The sequence below is a fragment of the Eriocheir sinensis genome, unplaced genomic scaffold, assembly GCF_024679095.1.
Source record: "Eriocheir sinensis breed Jianghai 21 unplaced genomic scaffold, ASM2467909v1 Scaffold699, whole genome shotgun sequence".
Classification (NCBI taxonomy): Eukaryota; Metazoa; Arthropoda; class Malacostraca; order Decapoda; family Varunidae; genus Eriocheir; species Eriocheir sinensis.
In genome coordinates this window covers 190,001-198,507 of record NW_026112052.1, presented here as the reverse complement: position 1 = coordinate 198,507, position 8,507 = coordinate 190,001, and the positions used below count along the sequence as shown (strand labels likewise).

At 42.6% G+C, this 8,507-nt stretch overlaps 1 long non-coding RNA gene across 25 annotated transcripts; it reads left to right on the top strand.

Moving 5' to 3' along the window:
* Nucleotides 1–2,665: 2,665 nt before the first annotated feature.
* On the top strand, nt 2,666–3,707 carry LOC126993906 (uncharacterized). 25 transcript variants are annotated; one of them, XR_007748464.1, is made up of 4 exons: nt 2,666–2,908; nt 3,016–3,123; nt 3,178–3,204; nt 3,259–3,707. It is a non-coding gene; the product is annotated as an uncharacterized LOC126993906 (long non-coding RNA). The 25 variants fall into 25 exon arrangements; XR_007748450.1 differs by having other exon boundaries at nt 3,178–3,258; nt 3,312–3,707; XR_007748470.1 differs by lacking the exon at nt 3,178–3,204 and having other exon boundaries at nt 3,070–3,123.
* The last annotated feature ends 4,800 nt before the right edge of the window (nt 3,708–8,507 follow it).

The following is an 8,507-nucleotide window of genomic DNA, read 5'->3' as shown; positions in this document are numbered from 1 at the left end:
GAACCTCACCAATAACTTTGACAACAATTAAAGCCCATGGGTTTGAAGGTAGATGGATCATGGTGTGGTTCAGTGACAGGAAGCAGAGTTCTGGGTTCAGGTAGTACATGGGGATAATGGGATTGGGTTCGAGGTACTAAGTCTGATGCAAATATCAAGATACTTTGGGTGGAGCAGGTGCGGGAATTCCCTACCCGGCAGCATTGTCACTTCAACCACAACAAGGCATACAATTTTATATGTCGGTTGTTTAGTATTTGACATAGTTTTAAAATTTTTGTATATGGTAAAACATGTCTATATTATGTTGTGAGTGTATCGAATTTTAGGATATTAACGATGATTTATGTATGGAAATGAATTCAACCGTTTGCTACCCAGCGACGTTGTCATGTCTATGGTCAAGGTCGCCGGGTGACCCCCTGTGGACCTCGGGTTGCCCCGGGCCATTATTCCCTGGTAGAGAGGAAGCGGGTGAGAGAGGGGGAGGGAAGGTAGCGGTAGCCAAGGTCCAGCCCATGAGACAGATGCAAGGATTTCTTGACAACATTTTATCAGTGTCTTTTTACCGATACCCTCGCTACACTTGACCCGATAAAAACAGTTCTATTTTGTGAGCTTTGTTCTCCGTTCATTTTGCAATTGGCAAGGAACCTATAATATGGCCCCTCGGGCCAAATTTGTGGCTTTACCGTGTAGCAGCGACGGGCCAAATTTGTGCCATGATATAAACCCCCAAAAATAGATGATGCATAAACCGATCACAAAACGCTTTGATATATATTATGAAATGATTTGTGTGAGTGATGATTTTTTTCTCATTTTTCTCGCTTAGAAGGACCATTAAGAAACATGATCCCTGTGGCTACAGGGTTAATAGTCCCCTCATATCCTTGTGTATCCGTGTTATTTCCTTCACCTCGTTTTCCACTACTCTCCCTCTCTCTCTGTCCCATTCCCGGTCTCCCTCAATCCTCTCTCTCACCTCCCAACCCTCCCTCCCTCCCAGCCATTGTCACTCCCTTAATCCCATAATCGTCACTCCCTTAAACCCCATAATCCTTAGATCGCGATATTATTGACAATTAGTCCCGTTCTAATGCGTTTACAAACCCAACTCATTAATCGATTCCTACTTTACTCTCTCTCTCTCTCTCTCTCTCTCTCTCTCTCTCTCTCTCTCTCTCTCTCTCTCTCTCTCTCTCAAGATTAAGTAATATGTATAGTGTTTTGATGTGTTTCTGTTAATATTTTTGAAACTATGAGGTTTGTGGAGAAACGAGAGGGAGGAGGAGGTGGAGGTGGAGGTGGAGGTGGAAGTGGAGGTGGAGAAGGAGAAGGAGGAGGAGGTGAAGGTGGAGGTGGAAGTAGAGGTGGAGAAGGAGAAGGAGGAGGAGGTGAAGGTGGAGGAGGAGGTAAATTTATTCTCTTACAGTCCTCATATAAGGCAACCACGAGGTCTGTTTTTTTTTTTTTTTAAAGGAGGAGGAGGAGGAACAAAGAAACACAAAGAGAGAACAAACAACAGCAGGCCTGCTGGTCCTTACTACTATCTATCTAATCTAATCAAAGGTGGAAGATGAAGGACAGCAAAGGAGAAGGCCGTGGTGAGCAAATCAGGGAAGTAAAGTAACGGAACAGGCCGAGGCAGCAACACTATAATATAGTCGCCAAGTCAGTCAGTTCGGGGCCTCGCCATTCGCGCCAATCCCGGGCAGAATCTTGGCGGTTCAGTCTCCTTCCTTCGCCCTGTCAACTTCCCACTTTCGTCACATCACTTTCCTTCCTTCCCTCGTTCCTTCCTTCCTTCCTTCCTTCCCTCGTTGTTGCTTTCCTTCCTTCCTTCCCTCGTTCCTTCCTTCGTCCTGTCATCTTTCTCCATCCTCCCTTCCTCCTGTCACCTTCCCCCCTTTATTCCTCCCTTCCTCTGTCACCTTCCTTTGGCCTTCGTCCTGCCATCCTTGATCCAACAAAAACGGTCTCCGGCGCCTTCACTGTATTTTCGATTGATTTGAATTAATCCCGTCTAGAATTTTAAGAGGTTCATCTTGCTATCCACCCTCCTCGCCTCGCGGGGCTGGGGAGCGTCAGGGGGCCCAAGGCCTTTCTGGCGAGCGTCGCAGGGCTCAGGGCTCCGGCAGGGCGCCTCGGCTCCCCCGGAGCGTCCACGGAGGTGTCGGAGATCCCGAGGGTCCGGGGGTTGGGGGGGCGTGAAGTGGCAGCAAGACATGCAGTTACTGACCTCTTATTAGCCAGACGACGCGTTAATGACACGTTCCAATGGAAGGTTCGACGCATGGGGAGGTACAATTCCCCTAAGCAAGGCAAGTGTCATGCCAACTACGATAAGAACGAAAAATACAAAAAAAATACAAAAACAAAAAATCCAAAAAAAATTGTGTTGTTTTGCTTTGTTTAAAGCGTCTTGTATGTTGGTATGGCGGGTCTTCTCTGGGGAGAAGGAGACTAACGCGTTCCAACATACAAAACCAGGAAAAGACGACATGGAAACACCGAGAGAAGGAAGGGAAAGAAGGGAACACCAGAAGAAGGAAAATGAAGAGAAGTAACACTAGAAGAAGGCATATGAAGTAACACAAGAAGAAGGAAGTTGAAAAGAGTAACACAAGAAAAAGGAATTTGAAAAGAGTTACACAAGTAGAAGGTATTGAAAAGAGTTACACAGAAGAAGGTATTGAAAAGAGTAACACAGAAGAAGGTATTGAAAAGAGTAACACAGAAGAAGGTATTGAAAAGAGTAACACAGAAGAAGGTATTGAAAAGAGTAACACAGAAGAAGGTATTGAAAAGAGTAACACAGAAGAAGGTATTGAAAAGAGTTACACAGAAGAAGGTATTGAAAAGAGTAACACAGAAGAAGGTATTGAAAAGAGTTACACAGAAGAAGGTATTGAAAGAGTAACACAGAAGAAGGTATTGAAAAGAGTTACACAGAAGAAGGTATTGAAAAGAGAAACACAGAATAATGTATTGAAAAGATAACCACATAAGAAGGTATTGAAAAGAGTAACACAGAAGAAGGTATTGAAAAGAGTTACACAGAAGAAGGTATTGAAAAGAGTTACACAGAAGAAGGTATTGAAAAGAGTTACACAGAAGAAGGTATTGAAAAAAGTTACACAGAAGAAGGTATTGAAAAGAGTTACACAGAAGAAGGTATTGAAAAGAGTTACACAGAAGAAGGTATTGAAAAGAGTAACACAGAAGAAGGTATTGAAAAGAGTAACACAGAAGAAGGTATTGAAAAGAGTTACACAGAAGGAATTTGAAAAGAGTAACACAAGAAGAAGGAATTTGAAGATAAATAACACAAGAAGAAGAAATGTGAAGTAACACCGGAAGGAAAATGCAGAGAAGTAACACTAGAAAAATGAAAATGGAAATGAAAAGAATCATCCACCTTTCTGCCCAAACCAACATCACAAAATTATGGGCGAGTCTCTTCTGGGAGGAAAGCGGCTCGTTCAGACCCAGGAACACCAGAAAGGATGATAGAAACATCAAGAAAAGGAAAACAAAAAAGTCATCCACCTTTCGGCCCCTGGGGCCGCAGGGTGGGTGACGGGTGAATCTCCTCTGGGGAGAAGGAGGCTAACCCACACAGTCAAGATAGAGGATAGACAAAGGAAATTAAATCATCGAGAAAAGAAAATTAATTTACAATATCAAGAAAATAACTAAAAAGTCATCGAGCTTTCGGCCCCTGGGGCCGCAGGGCGGGTGACGGGTGAGTCTTCTGGGGAGGAGGAGGCTCATCCGCAGCCAGCAACACCAACAGAAAGAAAAGAAAAGAAACATCATGAGAAAAGAAAAGAAAACATCAAGAGAAAAGAAAAGAAAAGGAAAAGAAAAGAAAAGAACAAAGTAAACAAAGCAAAACAAGACAAAACAAAAACAAAACAAAATAAAACAAATTAAAACAACATAATAAATAAATAAATAAACAACCCTATAACAAACAATATAATTTAGCTACTGGGACTGCTCAAACGATCGAGATCAGCTTGGAAGTGTTCTTTATCCGTTGTCGTAGTGACTCTGCTGGCTATGTTTGTGTCGTCGGCAAATTTCGATATTTTACACGATAGCCCCTCGTCAATGTCATTTACGTACACTAAAAACAGAACAGGTCCCAACATCGACCCCTGTGGAACACCGGTTTTGACATCTCGCCAGTCAGATAACATAAGAACATAAGAACGTTGGAATCTGCAAGAGGCTGGTAGGCCTATACAAGGCAGTTCCTTTGACCCTAAACTCCCGTGTATCTAACCCCACCTAGTATCGCTGTCCATGAATTTATCTAATCTATTTTTGAATGTGACAATTGTATTGGCACTCACCACATGACTGCTAAGCCTATTCCACTCATTCACAACCCTGTTGGTAAACAATTTTTTGCCTATGTCCCTGTTAAATCTGAATTTATCCAGTTTAAACCAATTACTTCGTGTCCTACCCGGTTATCTTACCAACAAAACCTTATGAATATCTCCCTTATTAAAGCCCTTCATCCATTTATAAACCTCGATCATGTCTCCACGCACCCTTCGCCTTTCTAGAGAATGCAAGTTTAACTGTTTGAGTCTTTCCTCGTATGGCAAGTTTCTCAACCCCTGAATCATCTTAGTCATCCTCCTCTGCACTGATTCTAACATTTTGATATCCATTCTTTAGTAAGGTGACCAGAACTGAGCCGCATAGTCAAGATGAGGTCTAACTAATGCTAAATATAGTTTGAGGAAGACTTCGGCGCTTCTGTTGCTTACGCTCCTTGAAATAAATCCCAGTACCCTATTTGCTCGATTTCTAGCTTGAATGCATTGTGCCCTTGGACGGAGATCAGAGCTCACTAAGACCCCTAAATTTCTCTCGCACCCAGACCTGCTTATGAGAGTGTCATTTAAACAATAGTTGTGAGAGGGGTTGTTCCTACCTACACTCAGAATACTGCACTTCCCTACATTGAGCTCCATCTGCCATTTATCCGCCCAGTCATACAATCTGTTTAGTTCGTCCTGGAGAATACTAGCGTCCTGATCCGACTCAATTACTCTACCGATCTTGGTATCATCTGCAAATTTACTGACATCACTACTAATTCCTGTATCTAAACCATTGATATAAATAATAAACAAGAGTGGACCTAATACCGAGCCTTGTGGGACCCCACTCGTAACACATCCCCAGTCAGATATTTTACCATTGATTTGCACTCTTTGCTTCCTATTGCTAAGCCACGCCTTGACCCAGTTCAAAACCTTATCCTCTACACCGTGAGCCTCTAATTTAAGCAACAATCGTTGGTGAGGAACTTTGTCAAACGCTTTACTAAAATCAAGATAGATTACATCACAGTTTTCATCTCTGTCTGCCGTCTCAAATACTTTATTGTAGAAGGACAAGAGATTAGTGAGGCATGACCTACCTTTCGTGAACCAATGCTGCGCGTCATGAATTAAGCTATGTTTCTCTAGATGCTCCCGAATGTTCCTGGCTATTATGGACTCCAGCATCTTGCCTATAACCGATGTTAAGCTAATTGGGAGATAATATGAAGCAGCCGACCTATCCCCCTTTTTGAAAATCGGCGTCACATTAGCTACTTTCCATAAGCTGGGCACATACCCAGTATTTACCGACATCTTAAAGATGTCGGTTAGTGGGCCACTGATTACATCACCTAATTCCTTTAATACCCTCGGAAATATCCCGTCAGGACATGGCGACTTGTTCTTCTTTAGCTTATCTATCTCATCCTGAACTATTTGCCTGGTAATGATTATATCCCTCAATTTATCGCCATCCCCGCCCTCGTACATACACCTGAACCCTTCCCGGAATAGTCGTTTGATCCTCTTGTGTGAATACTGAAAGGAAGTAGTCGTTCAACAATGTGCACATATTTTCGTAATTATCTACTAGCTCCCTTGTGTTTGTTTTCAGCGGTCCAATTTTCTCCCATGTTTTTGTTCTATACATCTGAAAGAAGCCCTTAGGATTACTTTTCGCCTCATCTGCTACTTTGATCTCATAGTTCCTTTTTGCTATCCTGGTGTGTTTCTTCACTAATCTAGATAATTCGACATACCGGCCCCTGAGATGTGTCTCACCATTCTTTATTTTCTGATAAACTCTCTTCTTTAAACCTATCTCGTGTTTTAGTCCACGAGTCATCCACTTGGGGTCATTGTTTTCTTTTCTAAGTGTTCGCTGTGGTATATGCTGTCCTTGCCCGTCTACTATTACTCTAACTAAATTATTGTAAGGCATTTCTACCTGGTTATCCTGGCTCTCATGTATCCCTAAATTATCCCAGTTTATCCCTTCAAGATGTCTTCGAAGCCCCTCGTAATTTGCACTTCTAAAATCTGGCACTAACACTGGGTTTGGTTCCCGGGTTACCGCCCAGTCTAAGCTAAAACGAACCGTTCTGTGGTCACTATTTCCTACCTCTCCGCCCACCTCCAGCTCATGTAGGAAGTTTCCATTATTCGTTAGGACTAAGTCTAATATGTTATCCCTTCTGTTAGGCTCAGTAACTACCTGCTTAAGGAAATTATCTTGTATAACTTCAAGAAAATCCTCTGCTTCCAGGTTACCCACTAGGTCTTCCCAGTCTATATTCCTATAATTAAAGTCCCTCATTACGCAGACATTTTTACTTCTACTAGCCCTGCCAATCTCCTGTAGTGGATTGGCACTTCGATATTGAGGAGCAGATGAAAGCACATCGCTATTGAGGAGCAGATGGAGGCACCTTGATATTGAGGAGCAGATGAAAGCACCTCGATATTGAGGAGCAGATGAAAGCACCTCGATATTGAGAAACAGATGAAAGCACACCGATAATGAGGAGCAAATGAATTCACCTCGATATTGAGGAGCAGATGAAAGCACATCGATATTGAGGAGCAGATGAAAGCATCTTGACATTGAGGAGCAGATGAAAGCACCTCGATAATGAGGAGCAGATGAAAGCACATCGATATTGAGGAGCAGATGAAAGCACCTCGATATTGAGGAGCTGATAAAAGCACCTCCATATTGAGGAACAGATGAAAGCACATCGATATTGAGGAGCAGATGAAAGCACTTCGATATTAAGGAGCTAATGAAAGCACCTCGATATTGACGAGCACATGATAGCACCTCGATATTGAGGAGCAGATGAAAGCACCTCGATATTAAGGAACAGATGATAACACCTCGATATTGAGGAGCAGATTAAAGCACATCGATATTGAGGAGCAGATGATATCACCTCGATATTGAGGAGCAGATAAAAGCACCTCGATATTGAGATGCAGATGAAAGCACATAAATATTGAGTAGCAGATGAGAGCACCTCACTATAGGGGAGCAGATGAAAGCAGATCAATATTGAGGAGCAGATGAAAGCACCGTTATATTGAGGAGCAGATGAAAGCATCTCGATATTGAGGAGCAGATGAAAACCCATCGATATTGGGGAGTTGAAGAAAACACCTTGATATTGAGAAGCAGATGAAAGAATATCGATATTGAGGACCAGATGAAAGCACATCGATATTGAGGAGCAGATGAAAACACATCGATATTGAGGAGCAGATTTAAGCACCTTGATATTTAATAGCAGATGTAAACAGCTCCATAATGATTAGCAGATGAAAGCACCTCGATATTGAGGAGCAGATGAAAGCACCTCGATGTTGATGAGCAGATGAAAGCACGTCGATATTGAAGAGCAGATGAAAGCACCTCGATATTTAGGAGCAGATGAAAGTACCTTGATATTGAGGAGCAGATGAAAGCACCTCGACATTGAGGAGCATGTTAAAGCACCTTGATACTGAGGAGCAGGTGAAAGCAATTCGATATTGAGGAGCAGATGAAAGCACCTCGCTATTGAGGAGCAGATGAAAGCACCTCGATATTGAGGAGCAGATAAAAGCACCTCGATATTGAGAAGCAGATGAAAGCACATCGATATTGCGTAGCAGATAAGAGCACCTCACTATAGGGGAGCAGATGAAAGCACATCAATATTCAGGAGCAGATGAAAGCACCGTTATATTGAGGAGCAGATGAAAGAATCTCGATATTGAGGAGCAGATGAAAGCATCTTGATATTTAGGAGCAGATGATAGCACCTCGATATTGAGGAGCAGATGATAGCACCTCACTATAGGGGAGCAGATGAAAGCACATCAATATTCAGGAGCAGATGAAAGCACCGTCATAATGAGGAGCAGATGATAGCACCTCGATATTAAGGAGCAGATGAAAGCATCTTGATATTTAGGAGCAGATGATAGCACCTCGATATTGAGGAGCAGATGATAGCACCTCGATATTGAGGAACAGGTGAAAGCACCTCGATATTGAGGAGCAGATGAAAGCACCTTGATATTAAGGAGCATACGAAAGCACCTCATTATTGAGGAACAGGTGAAAGCACCTCGATATTGAGGAGCAGATGAAAGCACATCGATATTGAGGAGCAG